This window comes from Bufo bufo, chromosome 5 (genome assembly GCF_905171765.1).
Source record: "Bufo bufo chromosome 5, aBufBuf1.1, whole genome shotgun sequence".
In the NCBI taxonomy this organism is placed as follows: Eukaryota; Metazoa; Chordata; class Amphibia; order Anura; family Bufonidae; genus Bufo; species Bufo bufo.
In genome coordinates, this window is record NC_053393.1 from 338,986,045 (window position 1) to 339,006,576 (window position 20,532).

Sequence of the window (20,532 nt, forward strand, 5' to 3'; positions counted from 1 at the left end):
ATACATATTGATATATTTTGCTGAAACTCATACTTAGAATAGTAATACAATAACTACTTTCCTGCAAGTATTTTCATCAGAAATTCTCTACCTTCTTATTGTACTGCAATCGCAGACAATCTTATTGAGAACAGCATAGCATACTAAGGCATCTGTAGCTTAATATCAGTTGAACAGCTGCAGCATGTCTAGAGAGAGTGTGTGTTAATTTAGTACAATATAACACAAGTATATCTTTCCTTTTATCAGCATACACATGACGCTCTTGGAGTGGAGCTGCAGAATACTCTGTGTTATGCCAAAAGGGAGTCCGTCTTGGTAACTATGTAAGTATATTGCTAAATTATTATGTATGCATATGTGTCTGTATGTGTATCTCTCTCTCTCTCTCTCTCTCTCTCTCTCTCTCTCTCTATATATATATATATAATTACTTTTGTCTGAAAATAAATCAGAAAGGGATGTTCATATAATAGAGAATGGATTGTGCAATAATACATAGACTGCAATTGAGAGAGCTGCATATCATAAGGGAATAAAAAGGTGAGGAACAAGAAAGAAACAATGTGAATAAATATAAATGCAAAGTGAGCAATAAATGACAAAAATAAATCACTAAGAGAGGAAGGTAGCGAGAAAGCATTGAAAAACTATAAGGAAAAAATAGCATATGCAAAAGATAAATAGAAGCAAACAAGATGGAGAAAGAGAGATTCATTGCCAGAGGAAGTAAAACTAGCCCAAAAATGTTGTTCAATTATATAAATGGCAAAAATGTTAAACCAGAAAGCATTGGCGCTTTACAGAGTGATGAGGGAGGAGTTGTACAGAGCAATGTGTAGAAAGCAAATATATTATTTTTTTCTCCACTGTATTCACTGAGGAAAATGAACTGTAAGATAAAATGCAGAGTGTAAAAATAAACTCTTCATTAAAAGTGGCCTGTCTAAACCGGGAAGAAGTATAGCAACGTCTTAAAAAAATAAAAAGAAACAAATATTTAAGGATTCGATAATGACAGGGAGTGTTCCACAGGATTGGTGCTTAGCAAATGTGGCGCCAATATTCAAAAGGGAGTAAAAAACTGAGGCTGGAAACTATAGGCCGGTAAGTCTAACATCTGTTGGGGGTAAACTGAGGGTTTTTTAAGAAATGCTATTCTAGAGTACCTCAATGAAAATAAGAGTATAAAGCTGCATGAGTTCTCCATAGCATTTGATAATCAAACTAATTTAATCAGTTTCTATGAGGTGATAAGTTGTAGACTTGACTGGGGTGAGTAAATAGATGCCATATACAGTATGTTGAGTTCTCCATAGCATTTGATACTGTGCCATATAAAAGTTTAGTAAATAAAAAAAAAATGCTTGGACTGGGAGGAAATGTGTGTATTTGGGTAAGTAACTGCTTCAGTTATAGAAAACAGAGGGTGGTTATTCATGGAACATACTCAGATTGGGTCAAGGGCTACCACAGGGGTCAGTATTGGGCCCCATTCTCCTCAATATATGTATTAATGATCTTGTAGTAGGTCTGCACAATACAATATACATTTTTTTGGATGTAGTGGATGTATTTCTGGAGCTCAATAATATTACAGGTTATCATTGCTAGATTTTTGGAGAAGCGTTGTTAATCAAGGGAGTTATTCTGATTGCCTGATTCCCATAAAATGAGGAAAATTGGCCTCCATGTCATGTTTTTTTTTGCCTTCCTCTGGATCACCTTGCAGGATAACAGGCTGAACTGTATGGGCAGATGTCTTTTTTCAGCCTTACAAACTATGTTACTTTAACTGTTTTCTTCCAAAAACAATGCCACAAAACAGAAAATGCATAAAGAATGAAAGGGAGTTTGAAAGAGATTATTATTTTTTTTTCAGATCCTCCTTTCCATTAGTTTTATTTGGCTCATATTATAATCAAAACTTAAAAATATTTATATAAAAAAATCTATTTGTCCAATATGCTCAGATCTTTCCCACCGTCCTCACTGTCATGTAAGACAACTGGCTGGAGCACAAGCCTACCTGCTCCATCATGTCTGCAGTTGGACAAAAAGATCTTAAAGGCCCAACCCCTTTGCTAAACCCTTTCATTGTGCCACAAACCTTAGATCTGTGATGGCTAACCTCCGGCACTCCAGCTGTGGTAAAACTACAACTCCCAAAATGCACACTTGATTGGCTGTTCTCAGAACTTCCATAGAAATGAATGGAGCATGCTGGGAATTGTAGTTTCACCACAGCTGGAGTGCCGGAGGTTAGCCATCACTGCCTTAGATGAAAGAGAGATCAACTGGAGCTTAGCCAGTGATCTCAGCAGAATTTCTACATGTATTTTTTTGCTAGGTTTATGCAGAAAATGCTGAAGACTGAAACAGGCAGGTGACTATATTTCTTGTTTACCTTTGCCATCTATTTCTAGGTTTAATGTTCTTTCAAGCATTAGGAGATATGAATTAGTAATTTGCTATTGTATGGGTTTAGGCTGTAGTGGCTTGCTCCTAGAGGCAGGGTTATACAGTTTATTTAGAAATGTTACTGTCACTTCCTTTAATTAGGAACACCTATTTTAGATTAAAAGGGCTGTCCCATAAAAAGATTTAAGGAATATCTCTAGGAGATATCATGATTTTCAAAGATGTGTCAGTCCCATCTCTAAGACCCACTCATTTCCAAAATGAGACTCCTAAAGTTAAGAAAGAGCAGCTGTGCCTGCGCCTGCACATTTGACGTTTATGGCAGATCTTACTCATGTGCCATAAAAATTGAGATTGGATTGAGATTTGGTTCCATTTAAGGTATGATACATTTTTTATGTTAATAATGCTTTATGACATTATCATATGATGAACATGATAGTTGCATCAATGTCCAGAAAGCTGTGTAACTGGCTCTCACTTCTGCACAACTGAAACATGAAAACTCCCTTCCATTTTAATGTAAATTGTGTATTTTACTTTCAACATGAAAAAAATTATTACATATAAATGTGAGGAGGCAAAAAAGCTCATGGCATCTCCTGGGAAGTGTCAACTCCCTATTACACAAAAAAAACTGTGTACAGTATGATGAGATGGCATATGACACAAGTAAAGAAGAGCGAATTGAAGTTGACAAATTGGAATTCGAGCCGAATTTTGCACCGAATCCGAATTTCCTCACACTTCGTGGTAATGAATCACATTATTTCCTAAAATGGCTGCTGCACATGTTAGGACATGGAGCAAGGAACTCTGGGAACGAGGGATCACCCATAATGCCATGCATGCAGTCAATCAGGAGCCAGCCAGCCTTGTGATCACAGCCATTTAAATAGCCTCAGCCATCTTGGATTCAACCATTTTTCAGGGTTGTTAGTGCAGGGAAAGACGTTAGCAGGCGCTAGGGACAGTGCTAGGAAAGACTTGAAAACTTATATTTTGCTCAATAAAAGTTCATTAGAAGTGTAGGGAAAGGATAGGGAAAGGATAGGGAGGAATTATTCCACATTATTGAAGCAGAACAGGGTTCAATAGGGGAATGTACAGCCTGGGTAATAGGAACAATCCTATTACACCTTGCTGCACTGACTGCGGATCCAAATTGCCATTATACTGTTGCTCATTTTAGGTTTGCAATACCTCTGTAATTCCAGCAAACCGTTCTTGCTATTGGGGTCTTATTAGCCCTTGTGCAGTGCAGTTATATATATGTTCTAAAGCCTTTTTATGTCATGTATTAATTGGAGAAAAAGGGGCTTATTAGCCATTGAGTGTTGAAGTGAGAAAATTACAGCCCTTTTTGGCATGTATTAGTGGCAAAAAATATATATTATTTGAAGTTCACGGCCGCAGTTATATGTTCTAAAGTATTTTTTGGGCGTGTATTAGTGGGGAAAAAGAAAAAGAGCTTATTAGCCGTTGTATGGTGAAGTGAGAAAATTACAGCCCTTTTTGGTGTGTATTAGTGGCAAAAAAAGTATTATTTGCCATTCACGGCATCAGTTATATGTTCTAAAGCTTTTTTTGTTGTGTATTAGTGGGGGAAAAAGGGTCTTATTAGCCGTTGTGTGGTGAAGTGAGAAAATTACAGCCTTTTTTGCTGTGTATTAGTGGCAAAAAAAATATTATTTGCCGTTCATGGCCGCATTTATATGTTCTAAAGCCTTTTTTTGTTGTGTATTAGTGGGGGAAAAAGAAAAAAAAATATTAGCTGTTGTGTGGTGAAGTGGGAAAATAACAGCTCTTTTTGACATGAATTTGTTGCAAAAAAAAGTATTTGCCGTTCACGGTCGCAGTTATATGTTCTAAAGCCTTTTTTTGTTGTGTATTGGTGGGGGGGGAGGGGCTTATTAGCCATTGTGTGGTAAAGTGGGATAATTGCAACCCTTTTTGGCGTGTATTAGTGGCAAAAAAAACATTATTTGCAGTTCAGCTGTGAAATTCCATTGTACTACAGCTATTTACGGGGTGTATTAATGGGATAGATACGTACAGCCTATTAGCCATTCCATATATATATATGTTATATATTCTAAAGCCTTTTTGGCGTGCATTAGGGCTTATTAGCTGTTGTGCTTTGAAGTGAGAAAATGACTGCCTTTTTTGGCGTGTATTAGTGTAAAAAAAAAATATTTGCCGTTCATCGGTGGAGTTCCATTGTACTACAGCTATTTACGGGGTGTATTAATAGGATAGATACGTACAGCCTATTAGCCATTCTGCGGTGAATTGTGATTGTTATATTTATTTTATTTGGGTATATTAATAGGAAAAAGAATACGTCTTATTTAGCTAGTCTGCAGTGAACCAGCATTGCTATACAGCCATTTTTGGGGTGTATTAATGGGAAAAATAAGTATGTGTTATTAGCCGTTCTGTGGTGAATTTACATTGTCATGCAGACATTGTCATTCAGTAATGAATTTTTTTTGTGATACAGTCTTTTTTTAATAAAAATTGGTTGGTGATTGTAGACTTTCTTCTGTAGAGACTGAGTAATTGCTATGATTAGCCATTCAGTGGTGAAATTTGTTTGTGATACAGCCTTTTTGGGGAAAATTGGTCGGTAGCTATAACTACGATCAAGGACAATACATGTCCTTTACGGCCCACTGGGTAAATATGGTTCCTACCCAGCCACACCAGCAACTTGGCCAGGTGACACCGCTTCCGCCTCCACGTTATGACAGCGTTGGTCCTGCAACAATGTCCGCCTCTGCTTCTTCATCCTCCATCGTGACCTCAGCCTCCACTGCAGGGACAATTCACAGTGCTCGTCCAGCATACCATATGTGCCTGGCACGGCGGTGTCACGCTGTTCTACACCACGTTTGCCTGGGTGAACTGAGTCACACAGGGGAGGAACTGCTCTGTGTCCTTCAGCAAGAAATCAAATCCTGGCTTTCTCTGTGACAACTCAAAGTCGGAAACCATGGTGACCGACAATGGGAAGAACATGGTGTCAGCGCTGTGTCAAGGAGGGCTGAGTCACTTGCCCTGAATGGCGCATATGTTCAATCTGGTTGTAAAGTAGTTCCTGAAGTCTTTCACCCATCTGCAAGACATCCTAAAAATGGCCAGGAAACTTTGCATGCATTTCAGCCACTCGTACACCGCAAAACACACGCTCCTTGAGCTGCAGCAGCAAAACGGCGTCCCCAAACTATGCAACATTTACACCCATTTAGAATTCCACAATCCATATGTTTGACCGACTATTCAAACAGAGAAAGGCCATAAACGATTTCTTGATGAGCCAAGCAGACATACAGGGAGTGCAGAATTATTAGGCAAGTTGTATTTTTGAGGATTAATTTTATTATTGAACAACAACCATGTTCTCAATGAACCCAAAAAACTCATTAATATCAAAGCTGAATATTTTTGGAAGTAGTTTTTAGTTTGTTTTTAGTTTTAGCTATTTTAGGGGGATATCTGTGTGTGCAGGTGACTATTACTGTGCATAATTATTAGGCAACTTAACAAAAAACAAATATATACCCATTTCAATTATTTATTTTTACCAGTGAAACCAATATAACATCTCAACATTCACAAATATACATTTCTGACATTCAAAAACAAAACAAAAACAAATCAGTGACCAATATAGCCACCTTTCTTTGCAAGGACACTCAAAAGCCTGCCATCCATGGATTCTGTCAGTGTTTTGATCTGTTCACCATCAACATTGCGTGCAGCAGCAACCACAGCCTCACAGACACTGTTCAGAGAGGTGTACTGTTTTCCCTCCTTGTAAATCTCACATTTGATGATGGACCACAGGTTCTCAATGGGGTTCAGATCAGGTGAACAAGGAGGCCATGTCATTAGATTTTCTTCTTTTATACCCTTTCTTGCCAGCCACGCTGTGGAGTACTTGGACGCGTGTGATGGAGCATTGTCCTGCATGAAAATCATGTTTTTCTTGAAGGATGCAGACTTCTTCCTGTACCACTGCTTGAAGAAGGTGTCTTCCAGAAACTGCCAGTAGGACTGGGAGTTGAGCTTGACTCCATCCTCAACCCGAAAAGGCCCCACAAGCTAATCTTTGATGATACCAGCCCAAACCAGTACTCCACCTCCACCTTGCTGGCGTCTGAGTCGGACTGGAGCTCTCTGCCCTTTACCAAGCCAGCCACAGGCCCATCCATCTGGCCCATCAAGACTCACTCTCATTTCATCAGTCCATAAAACCTTAGAAAAATCAGTCTTGAGATATTTCTTGGCCCAGTCTTGACGTTTCAGCTTGTGTGTCTTGTTCAGTGGTGGTCGTCTTTCAGCCTCTCTTACCTTGGCCATGTCTCTGAGTATTGCACACCTTGTGCTTTTGGGCACTCCAGTGATGTTGCAGCTCTGAAATATGGCCAAACTGGTGGCAAGTGGCATCTTGGCAGCTGCACGCTTGACTTTTCTCACGCTTGCGACCCTGTTGACTATTTTGAATGAAACGCTTGATTGTTCGATGATCACGCTTCAGAAGCTTTGCAATTTTAAGAGTGCTGCATCCCTCTGCAAGATATCTCACTATTTTTGACTTTTCTGAGCCTGTCAAGTCCTTATTTTGACCCATTTTGCCAAAGGAAAGGAAGTTGCCTAATAATTATGCACACCTAATATAGGGTGTTGATGTCATTAGACCACACCCCTTCTCATTACAGAGATGCACATCACCTAATATGCTTACTTGGTAGTCGGCTTTCGAGCCTATACAGCTTGGAGTAAGACAACATGCATAAAGAGGATGATGTGGTCAAAATACTCATTTGCCTAATAATTCTGCACGCAGTGTATGTACTCCCCTGTGTAACTACAATGTTATTCAGTGGCAGCTCATGCGTGACACCTGCCATTTGCTCTTGCTCTTTGAGGAGGCCACTTTGTTTGTCAGTCGCCAGTACTATGGGATGAAAAACGACATTTTACTGATTCATATCCTGGAAAAGATGCTGGTAAATCTGTCTGGTCAGGGGACTAGAGAGCTGGCGCCTACATCTCATGGTCAAATGAGCCCTGAGGAGGAGGAGGAGGAGGACATTGGAGCACAAGCAATGTTTAGCAAAAAAGGTGTTTTTTTACATAGGTTACAGGAGAGGAGGAGCAGGAGTAACGGGAGGAGCAGTAGGGAGATGAGAAAGATGAGGCAGATGACCCAGGCACACCGTGGAAGAATGCAGTGGACCTGGAGGCAGGGACTCCCTCCGAGTCACTTGCGCAAATGGCCCGATGCATGCTCGCTTGCTTGCGTAGTGAAAAGGAAAGGAGGAAGTGAATAGTGATCTGGAATATTTAAGACGTAACTTTTACTTCTTATACATTAAAAGATATATCCCTCAATATTAATGAAAGATCAATGTGAATACAATTTTCCCCGATCCCACACACAAGGGACTCATTGGAAACAGAAACAACCGTGTCCACACTTATACATTCAGTGTAAGACACTAAAAGGTAACACGAGCCGATATGCACTAGCACCTTAGGTACACAATAGTAAGGTAGCAATGGCCGGTATGCACTGGCACCTTAAGTACACAATTAAGCAATGATGTTGGAAACAACATATAACAGTATATACATAATGCACGGCGGCATCAAAGAAAAAACACAATGATTTGGTTCCAAAAGTCACCATGCAAGAGAGTGCACAGCTGCGCCTGTATCACAAAGGTGCACGGCGGCACCAATGAAACCCAGTGTCCTACCCTACAGATGATGGAATCTTCAGACACCTTAGTTTCACAGTTTCTTGACAGGGTGGTCCGATTCAATGGTGGGAGGTCCTTGAGATATGAGGGCGTCACAGGAAGATAATCCTATATGTCCCTGGATGACCCTATAGGGCCCTACAATAGCCATATTGGTCTATCCACGGAGTATCCCACTAGTTGGGCCCCCGTCCGGAACCTAACCCTGGAATTGCATTCCCTATTTTGCCCTGAAGAGATCCCAACATGCACGTTTCTGAGGCGGAAACAATCCTCTCATCAGGGGAACATAAAAAGTGGGCTATGAGTAATTCACTTGCTGGAGAAAATATTCACCAACAAGCGCTTGCTGGAAAAAATGCCCGCCAGCAAATACAAAACCACTGGGAAAGATAATTCCCAGTGGAATAAAATACACAGATAAGTGCCAAAAAATGGGAAGAGGGGCAGATGGAAGACCCCCCTCCCCTAGTTGCGGTGCTCGATTGACGCCGCAGGCATAGATGTTACCTATTCACATTGATCTTTCATTAATATTGAGGGATATATCTTTTAATGTATAAGAAGTAAAAGTTACGTCTTAAATATTCCAGATCACTATTCACTTCTTCCTTTCCTTGATTTATGCGAGTGATCATATACAGTCAGGTCCATAAATATTGGAACATCAACACAATTCTAACATTTTTGGTCTATACACCACCACAATGGTGTTGAAATGAAAATAACAAGATGTGCTTTAACTGCAGACTGTCAGCTTTAATTTGAGGGTATTTACACCCAAATCAGGTGAACGGTGTAGGAATTACAACATTTTGCATATGTGCCTCCCACTTGTTAAGGAACCAAAAGTAATGAGACAATTGGCTTCTCAGCTGTTCCATGGCCAGTTGTGTGTTATTCCCTCATTATCCCAATTACAATGAGCAGATAAAAGGTCCAGAGTTCATTTCAAGTGTGCTATTTGCATTTGGAATCTGTTGCTGTCAACTCTCAAGGTGAGATCCAAAGAGCTGTCACTATCAGTGAAGCAAGCCATCATTAGGCTGTAAAAAAACAAAACAAACCCATCAGAGAGATAGCAAAAACATTAGGCTTGGCCAAAACAACTGTTTGGGACATTCTTAAAAAGAAGGAACGCATTGGTCAGCTCAGCAACACCAAAAGACCCGGAAGACCACGGAAAACAACTGTGGTGGATGACCGAAAAATTATTTCCCTGGTGAAGAAAACACCATTCACAATAGTTGGCCAGATCCAGAACACTCTCCAGGAGGTAGGTGTATGTGTGTGAAAGTCAACAATCAAGAGAAGACTTCTGAGTGAATACAGAGGGTTCACCACAAGATGGAAACCATTGGTGAGCCTCAAAAACAGGAAGGCCAGATTAGAGTTTGCCAAATGACATCTAAAAAAACCTTCACAGTTCTGGAACAACATCCTATGGACAGATGAGACCAGGATCAACTTTTACCAGAGTGATAGGAAGAGTAGAGTAAGAAGAAGGAAAGGAACTGCTCATGATCCTAAGCATACCACCTCATCAGTGAAGCATGGTAGTGGTAGTTTCATGGCGTGGGCATGTATGGCTGCCAATGGAACTGGTTCTCTTGTATTTATTAATGATGTGACTGCTGACAAAAGCAGCAGGATGAATTCTGAAGTGTTTCGGGCAATATTATCTGCTCATATTCAGCCAAATGCTTCAGAATTCATTGGACGGCGCTTCACAGGGCAGATGACAATGACCCAAAACATACTGCAAAAGCAACCAAAGAGTTTTTTAAGGGAAAGAAGTGGAATGTTATGCAATGGCCAAGTTAATCAACTGACCTGAATCCGATTGAGCATGCATTTCACTTGCTGAAGACAAAATTGAAGGGAAAATGCCCCAAGAACAAGCAGGAACTGAAGACAGTTGCAGTAGAGGCCTGGATGAGCATCACCAGGGATGAAACCCTGCAAAAAATGGCGGTTAGTCAGCACCTCCCAGTGCGCAGGTGCACGCTGCCATGGCAAAGACCTAGAGGAAAAAAAGAGACAATGCAGCAGCACTCTGCAAATCAGACAAAGTACAACAATGCTTACAAAAATTATGGTGCTAATACTACGCTTATTTATAAAAGCGAGATGCTTGGACAATGCATTTTGTACAAAACCATCTAAGCCCGTCTGCCGAACGTCAAGGCGATCTCTGTTAGACGGGTCCTAACACTAAATACTACCTGTTATGCGCCATAATGACCGCCATAAAATTCAGGGAGTGTTGGACCCACATGCATGTTGGATCCACTCTGCCTTTTTCCATTTTTTGTGCCAAAATGGCCTCCATTTAATTATTTTCAGTATAAAGCTGTAGCCTGCTCTCACTACATTCATTGGAAGCTGTCTAGCACCAAGAAGGGTATAGAGTGGGCTCAGCATGCATGTTGGTACCTGCATCCCTTGTAATGGAGGCCATTTTGGCACAAAAGATTGAAAAAGGCAGAGTGGATCCAACATGCATGTGGGTCCAACACTCCCTGAATTTTATGGCGGTCATTATGGCGCATAACAGGTAGTATTTAATGTTAGGACCTGTCTAACAGAGATCGCCTTGACGTTCGGCAGACGGGCTTAGATGGTTTTGTACAAAATGCATTGTCCAAGCATCTCGCTTTTATAAATAAGCGTAGTATTGGCACCATAATTTTTGTAAGCATTGTTGTACTTTGTCTGATTTGCAGAGTGCTGCTGCACTGTCTCTTTTTTTCCTCCAGGGATGAAACCCAGCGTCTGGTGATGTCTATGTGTTCCAGACTTCAGGCTGTAATTGACTGTAAAGGATTTGCAACCAAATATTAAAAAGTGAAAGTTTGATTTATGGTTATTATTCTGTCCCACTACTTTTGGAGGGGTAACTATAAACTGGATTTTGCGTATATACACTGCGTGCAGAATTATTAGGCAAATGAGTATTTTGACCACATCATCCTCTTTATGCATGTTGTCTTACTCCAAGCTGTATAGGCTCGAAAGCCTACTACCAATTAAGCATATTAGGTGATGTGCATCTCTGTAATGAGAAGGGGTGTGGTCTAATGACATCAACACCCTATATTAGGTGTGCATAATTATTAGGCAACTTCCTTTCCTTTGGCAAAATGGGTCAAAAGAAGGACTTGACAGGCTCAGAAAAGTCAAAAATAGTGAGATATCTTGCAGAGGGATGCAGCACTCTTAAAATTGCAAAGCTTCTGAAGCGTGATCATCGAACAATCAAGCGTTTCATTCAAAATAGTCAACAGGGTCGCAAGAAGCGTGTGGAAAAACCAAGGCGCAAAATAACTGCCCATGAACTGAGAAAAGTCAAGCATGCAGCTGCCAAGATGCCACTTGCCACCAGTTTGGCCATATTTCAGAGCTGCAACATCACTGGAGTGCCCAAAAGTACAAGGTGTGCAATACTCAGAGACATGGCCAAGGTAAGAAAGGCTGAAAGACAACCACCACTGAACAAGACACACAAGCTGAAACGTCAAGACTGGGCCAAGAAATATCTCAAGACTGATTTTTCTAAGGTTTTATGGACTGATGAAATGAGAGTGAGTCTTGATGGGCCAGATGGATGGGCCCATGGCTGGATTGGTAAAGGGCAGAGAGCTCCAGTCCGACTCAGATGCCAGCAAGGTGGAGGTGGAGTACTGGTTTGGGCTGGTATCATCAAAGATGAGCTTGTGGGGCCTTTTCGGGTTGAGGATGGAGTCAAGCTCAACTCCCAGTCCTACTGCCAGTTTCTGGAAGACACCTTCTTCAAGCAGTGGTACAGGAAGAAGTCTGCATCCTTCAAGAAAAACATGATTTTCATGCAGGACAATGCTCCATCACACGCGTCCAAGTACTCCACAGCGTGGCTGGCAAGAAAGGGTATAAAAGAAGAAAATCTAATGACATGGCCTCCTTGTTCACCTGATCTGAACCCCATTGAGAACCTGTGGTCCATCATCAAATGTGAGATTTACAAGGAGGGAAAACAGTACACCTCTCTGAACAGTGTCTGTGAGGCTGTGGTTGCTGCTGCACGCAATGTTGATGGTGAACAGATCAAAACACTGACAGAATCCATAGATGGCAGGCTTTTGAGTGTCCTTGCAAAGAAAGGTGGCTATATTGGTCACTAATTTGTTTTTGTTTTGTTTTTGAATGTCAGAAATGTATATTAGTGAATGTTGAGATGTTATATTGGTTTCACTGGTAAAAATAAATAATTGAAATGGGTATATATTTGTTTTTTGTTAAGTTGCCTAATAATTATGCACAGTAATAGTCACCTGCACACACAGATATCCCCCTAAAATAGCTAAAACTAAAAACAAACTAAAAACGACTTCCAAAAATATTCAGCTTTGATATTAATGAGTTTTTTGGGTTCATTGATAACATGGTTGTTGTTCAATAATAAAATTAATCCTCAAAAATACAACTTGCCTAATAATTCTGCACTCCCTGTATGTGAAAAATATGTTTAACTGCCTGGATACACGCTTAAAAGAATTTTTATTAGTCATATTTTAAAAATAATCTATTACTGTAAAAAGAGGCTCAATGGACCTTTACATTGCGCACAGTGAAACCATTTGGTCTTAATGACCATATATCATACACCTGTTTCATCTGATGTAAATTCCCTGTAAATTCCATTCACATGATGTGCTATGAGAGATACATGTGAGTGACACATTGGTCACCACACTGTATAGATTATGGGATATATGAGATACCCCATACCATCCCAAGAGCAGGTCTGTGCTCTGGATGTGTATACAGGGTGATGCATATCTATCCCCGTGCTCTGGATGTGTAGACATGGTGATTCATATCTATCCCATGCCTCCACTGTCCTAAAGTTTTGACATATGGGACTCATAAGTGTAAATATATACAAGTTTCCCTATGTGCTGGTTTCTACTGTCCAATCTTTACCTATGAAAGGAAACCAACCCCCAGTGTCCCCATACGATGGTAGGCAATTTGTGCCCATAAAAAACATACCCACAACAGCGGTCAGCATAGGAAATCGGACAGAGCGGATCAACAGAACATTCCACCTCTTCTGGGTGACGTCACCGCCTGCCGATGAAGCTCCGCCCAGTGGGAGTGGCGACTTTGATATGAGATCGGCGGCTGAGCGGCCGCGAGACGGCTGCAAACATAGTGCCGAAGGCTATATCTCTTTGAGCTGCACGCGCGCAAATAGAAGCGTGCAGCGTTCTCTCTATCAGTGTGCACAGTGCAGTTATCAAAGATTAAAGAATCTGCACCTATGCCACTGTTACTCTGCTCCTGAGGACATGTTACTAGTTATACAGTAACACAGAAACGCGTCGAGCAGATGCATTAATATGCAGAGACGGTCCTTTTGTTAGATAGTGATGGGATAATAGAGATGTAGATTAGCTGGGTTGTAAGTAGAGCTCAAACATAAAGCTCTCACCCACAGTTCATCTATCCCTTCTCCTATCGGTCCATACTCACTACCTGTATGCATTGTTGCAGCTCACTGGTTGTAGCTGCTACTAATGTTTATTGCTGGTGCTCTTGACTAACTATAAGTATATCCAGCACATCTAGTGAGTAATTGGTAGTGCATCTGGGAATATATCAGGAGAGGCACATATAGCTAACCATACTGATATTCCAGCTTTGCACGTATTACAAGCGTGGATTGAGTGGCTATACCCATACAATTGTGGAGTGAGACACCCATCCAGGCTTAGCCTGACGAATTCAAAATGTGGCAAGTTCGCCCCGATTTTTAATATATGACTAATAAAAATTCTTTTAAGCGTGTATCCAGGCAGTTAAACATATTTTTCACATATATACGCAAAATCCAGTTTATAGTTACCCCTTATATAAGTATTTCCGATATAATATGGCAGGCTTCCTATCGGGGGACTTTAACACTGAAAAATGGTTGGGAAATCCTAAAGAGGTATTCTCGGACAAAGAATTACCAGCACAATCCAAAACAATGAGTGTTAACTCTGTATTTAAAAACCTCACTAGAGTCTACAAAAACCAGGTGCGCTCGTGGTGGGAGGTACAAACCTTAGAAACCTATCTGAAAAATAAAATAGTCCCACGGGGGTTGAGAAACCCGATTCTACCAATTGGGAGAATTAGATCAGAATCGTTCATGAAGAAATGGGAAAAAGAGTCCATTGAGTCATCCCTTAGACTTATGAAATTACTTCTAGAGGAAGAAAGGGAGCTACTAACCAAAAATACATCTGAGCTTCAGGAATGTATTGAGTCAGCAAAGAAATTGGCTGCTGTCACAGACTTTGAGAACAGAGAATTAGTACTTCAGCAATCTGTGGAAAGATTCACTGGGTTCCTAAAAGAAAAGAAACACTTTCAATTTATAAGGGACACTAAGGACTTTAAAGAAGGTAAAATATTTGACTTCATTAAAACAGACAGAAAAGCTGTAAGTGAAAGTGAAGCTGAACAGTCATCCTCGGACTGTGATTTTGAATCTGACAGTCAATCCAAGAATAACTTTGGGAATTGAGGGAGAAAAAGAGGGGGCTACAGAAATCGTGGCCGTGGTGGCAGTGAAAGGGGGAATAGAGGCGGTTTTTTAGGGTCAATGCCAATGACCTCAGAGTACCCATTGAGGAACAGAAGGGGCAACTAGAACAAAAAGAGACTGATAAATTACAAGTCATTAACATCTCCAAACGCCATATATCTGACGTGGAAATGGACGTCCTTTGTAAAGGCCTATCATTCGTCCCTGACTGCCACTATAACCCATTCAACTGGGTGAAGGACCTAAATTTATTTATACGGAAGCTAAAATGGCGAAAATTTTTCCTCACCAATGACAAAGAACAATGCAACAAGCTAGGCATTGATTCTGAAGAACTACAGGATGTAAGGCTCTTAGCGGGCCTTATTGAGGAGGGTGAAAGAGAAATTGGCGAGGGTCCATTCACAAATCTTTGCCTACCCTCACGTAGGCCTCCACCCATAAATGAATACTCCCCACTGGATGCATTCCTTACCATAACCACAGAAAAATTGAGATCACTCTGTATGCACAAATCTCACATATCTAATGTTACAGTAGAAGAAAAGACTGCACTAGACATACTAAAAAATTTTTTTAAAAAAAAGGACACCACCATAGTGATCAAGCCCTCGGACAAAGGGGGTAATGTGGTGGTTCTAAATGACTGCAAATATGTGGAGATGTGCATGCGGATCTTAGATGATAAGTCCTGCTACAGGCGATTAGAGCGTAACCCGATGGAAATGTTTAAAAATGAATTAAGGGGTATCCTCAATAAAGGTATGCAAAAACACCTCATAGACAAGAATGAATTAGCTTTTTTGTTACCAGAACATCCGGTGACAGCAGCATTCTACAGCCTGCCTAAGGTTCACAAGGGGCTGAGCCTGTTAAAGGGCAGGCCCATTGTGTCTGGCATTAATGACTTAACAGAAAAAATCTGTCTGTATGTAGATGAGGTATTGAGAACCTTTGTCCTAAACCTTCCATCCTATGTTAGAGACTCTATGGATGTCCTGAGACGACTGAATGACATCTATTGTGATCCAGACACCCTACTGGCAAGCCTCGACGTAGAGGCATTATATAGCTCTATACCCCATGACAGGGGCTGCCAGGCAGTGGGCGCTTTCCTCACTGAAAGAAGATCACATTTGACCAACCACAATGGCTTTGTGATCGAGTTACTCGATTTCATCTTGAATCACAACGTATTCACCTTTGATCGCAAGTTCTACCACCAGCTCAGGGGAGTGGCCATGGGAAGTCTGTGTGCCCCGACTTATGCCAACCTCTACCTGGGCTGGTGGGAGAGGGAATGCGTCTTCAGTGAGGCAATGGAACAATGGACGTCGTCTATTATCCTGTGGATAAGATTCATAGACGACGTGTTCATTCTGTGGAACGGTACCAGCACGGCCTTCAATAATTTTGTTAAGGAACTCAACCAAAATGATTTGGGCCTATTCTTTACGAGCGAGATCAACAATATGCAACTGACATTCCTGGACCTATGCATTAGCATTGATAAATCTAGAAAGATTATCACAAAAATGTTTCGGAAACCTACGTCCACAAATACATTACTTAGATGGGAGAGTGCACATCCCACCAAATTAAAATCTGGGATACCTAAGGGGCAATATCTGAGAGCTCGTCGAAATTGCTCCGAATGGATTGATTTCAAGAGAGCATCCTCTGATCTACAACAACGGTTTAGTCAGAGAGGATACCCGGCCCCTGTCTCGCCGAGGCATATCAACATGCCTCAGCTAGCAATAGGGATGACCTCCTGGTCCCTAAAACAAGAGCCACAGATAATAAAATAAGAATCATAGGCACTTATGACCAGGCTAATAAGGAGGTGAGAAATATTATCAGGGAGAACTGGAGCATCCTCAAATCTGATCCGATAGTCGGACACCTCATAAGTGATTCTCCATTGATCACTTATAGAAGAGGAAGCAACCTGCGAGATCAATTGGTGCACAGCCTATACAGCCCCTCAACACAATCTACATGGCTTCCAAATAGACCACCCGGTACGTTCAAAAGTGGAAAAAGCATTGCCTGTAAAGCCATCAAAAAGGGCAACGTGGTAAAATGCACAACCACAGGACGAGAGTTTACTATCAGATCATTTATAAACTGTAAAACAGTAGGGGTGATCTATGTGGCCACATGTATCTGCCTTAAACAATATGTAGGCAAAACAAAGAGGGAGTTTAGGAGACGCATTGGGGAGCATCTGTCAAACATTACGAACGAGGATGATATGCCCATTGCCCAACATGTGGCGGAATGCCATCCAGGAAGACAACAGTGCATCTCTTTCCAGGGCATAGAACATGTCAGAGCATCTCCAAGAGGTGGAGATATAGATAATCTATTACTGAAAAATAAGGCTCAATGGACCTTTACATTGCGCACAGTGAAACCATTTGGTCTTAATGACCATATATCATACACCTGTTTCATCTGATGTAAATTCCCTGTACATTCCATTCACATGATGTGCTATGAGAGATACATGTGAGTGACACATTGGTCACCACACTGTATAGATTATGGGATATATAAGATACCCCATACCATCCCAAGAGCAGGTCTGTGCTCTGGATGTGTATACAGGGTGATGCATATCTATCCCCGTGCTCTGGATGTGTAGACATGGTGATTCATATCTATCCCATGCCTCCACTGTCCTAAAGTTTTGACATATGGGACTCATAAGTGTAAATATATACAAGTTTCCCTATGTGCTGGTTTCTACTGTCCAATCTTTACCTATGAAAGGAAACCAACCCCCAGTGTCCCCATACGATGGTAGGCAATTTGTGCCCATAAAAAACATACCCACAACAGCGGTCAGCATAGGAAATCGGACAGAGCGGATCAACAGAACGTTCCACCTCTTCTGGGTGATGTCACCGCCTGCCGATGAAGCTCCGCCCAGTGGGAGTGGCGACTTTGATATGAGATCGGCGGCTGAGCGGCCGCGAGACGGCTGCAAATATAGTGCCGGAGGCTGTATCTCTTTGAGCTGCACGCGCGCAAATAGAAGCGTGCAGCGTTCTCTCTATCAGTGTGCACAGTGCAGTTATCAAAGATTAAAGAATCTGCACCTATGCCACTGTTACTCTGCTCCTGAGGACATGTTACTAGTTATACAGTAACACAGAAACGCGTCGAGCAGACGCATTAATATGCAGAGACGGTCCTTTTGTTAGATAGTGATGGGATAATAGAGATGTAGATTAGCTGGGTTGTAAGTAGAGCTCAAACATAAAGCTCTCACCCACAGTTCATCTATCCCTTCTACTATCGGTCCATACTCACTACCTGTATGCATTGTTGCAGCTCACTGGTTGTAGCTGCTACTAATGTTCATTGCTGGTGCTCTTGACTAACTATAAGTATATCCAGCACATCTAGTGAGTAATTGGTAGTGCATCTGGGAATATATCAGGAGAGGCACATATAGCTAACCATACTGATATTCCAGCTTTGCACGTATTACAAGCGTGGATTGAGTGGCTATACCCATACAATTGTGGAGTGAGCCACCCATCCAGGCTTAGCCTGACGAATTCAAAATGTGGCAAGTTCGAAAATAAATATATGACTAATAAAAATTATTTTAAGCGTGTATCCAGGCAGTTAAACCCATTACTTTTGGACCCTTAACATGTGGGAGGCACATATGCAAACTGTTGTAATTCCTATACTGTTCACCTGATTTGGATGTAAATACCCTCAAATTAAAGCTGACAGTCTGCAGTTAAAGCACACTGTGTTAGTTTCATTTCAAATCCATTCTGGTATTGCATAGAGCCAAAAATGTTACAATTGTGTCGATGTCCCAATATTTATGGACCTGACTGTATATGAACATCAATTTTTTGATTTTCCTTGCATAGTGACAGCTGAAATATCACCATTTGGCAGTGGGATGACTTCTGGCTCCCCACCTTGTTGGACCCTGTCTACTGGTCCAAAATAGGGGTCTTTTTTACACCCGCTGAGAGGGAGGACAAACTGAACTACTATAGAGACATCCTATGTAGTCAGTTGGCCGCTGCCTATCTGCGCCATCGTCCATCCTCTCGCAGGTCTGACAGGGGGGCCCTCAGCACTCTTGTTCCATTGCCATGGCTGCTGGGGAGGGGTGGGGTGGGGTGCCCGGAGCAGTACCAGATCCATCAGCAGCAGCCTGAATCTAGAGTCGCTAATGAGCAGATTTCTTCACCCGCATAGTGAAGAAACTACTCACCAGCAACTAGACATAGAGCAGAACCGGCATACTTGGAGTGCACCCAGCCAGCTATCATTGAAGATCCACTGGATTACTGGGCAGCCAAACTCGATTTGTGGCTGCAACTGGCCGAGTTTGCCCTGGAAAATCTGTCCTTCCCAGCCAGTAGTGTGGCATCAGAGCTGGTGTTTAGTGCGGAGGGGGCCATAGTTACCCCAAGGAGAATATGCCTGTCCACCCAAAATGTGGAGAAACTGACTTTTGTGAATATCAGGCATGGATCAGCCAGGAATTCCACCCACCAATGCCTGATGCATCAGATTAGATCATCCATGCTGCCTCACCGAAACCTTGACAAAAGAGACTGGTTTCTTCTGGCTACCTGCATCAGCTACCATTCTGAAGCTGCCACCCGCCTGATGCCACATATCTGATGCCAAGTGTTTTTTTTTACACCCACCATCGTCAGTGGGTACTGTTATTGCCACCCACCTCCCCACAGTCACCGGGTCACTTTGTGGTCTCCTCATGCTGCTGATGCTGCCACCTCAACACTATGTCACCTTGCCACTCTGTGGTCTCCTCATGCTGCTGCCACTGCCACAGTATTTCACCTTGCCAGTCTTTGGCCTCCTCATCCTGCTGATGCCACCTCCACTCTATGTCGCTGGGCTACTCTGTGGTCTCCACATGCTTCTTTCACCTAACCGCTATGTTATTGGCCCACTCTGTGGACTTCTCAAGCTGTTCTCCCACCCTTCCCACTCCATGACTGGGCCACTATTTTGCCTTTTTGGCCTGGATGACATCACCATTTATTTGAGCCTTCTTCTGATCTGTCAGAAGGAAGGAAAAATGAGACACACAACAGATCCTTTCTGTGTGGCAGCTGTAAGGCCTTTATGGTCCCATCAGAATTGGCTTATGATTTGGTAGCTAAAAGCAGGAGTGGGTGCAAAACACAGAAGACATGCATATATTCCATTCACGTGTCATTTCTGTTTTGGATCCACTCCTGCTTTTTTTGGCATTAGCAATACTGATGGATTACTGACTAAATGCTGACCAAGTGAAGACGGATGCTCAACAGACAGGATCCGTTTTTTGGGGGGTTATTGCTCTGATGGATCAGAGGAAGGGCAAAATAATCAGTGACGTCAACACAAACTTACTGCTGACACTCTCTTCACTCTGTTGGGGGGCTCTACTTGTATAAGCGTTTAATAGAACAGGTTCTTTAGACTTATCCATGTGGAATCAGCTGATGACGGTGTAAAAGGTGTGCTCTCTTTCACGCTATAGTAGAATCTTGGGCCTTTATACCTGGCGCTAACATTGACCTGTAAGGCTGAGTTCACACTTGAGTTATTTGGTCAGTTTTCGCCCCGTAATTGACCAAATGGGTGAAGTGTGAAGTCATTCCAAGAGCGACGCCTGTCATCTGCGTGTTATACTGACTCACAGTATTGTTTTACTACCACAGCAGACTCCCTAAGCGTGTTACTGCAAGACACAGTGTTCTATAC

The 20,532-nt window shown here is 41.9% G+C and overlaps 1 protein-coding gene across 1 annotated transcript in view; it reads left to right on the forward strand.

Annotated features, from left to right (window-relative positions):
- The first annotated feature begins 247 nt into the window (after positions 1–247).
- CDH12 (cadherin 12) overlaps positions 248–20,532 on the forward strand; it is a 456,943-nt gene continuing 436,658 nt past the window's right edge. The window contains exon 1 of the mRNA XM_040432577.1: positions 248–326. The gene's annotated coding sequence lies outside the window, so the exon portion shown is untranslated. The remainder of the gene's footprint in view (positions 327–20,532) is intronic.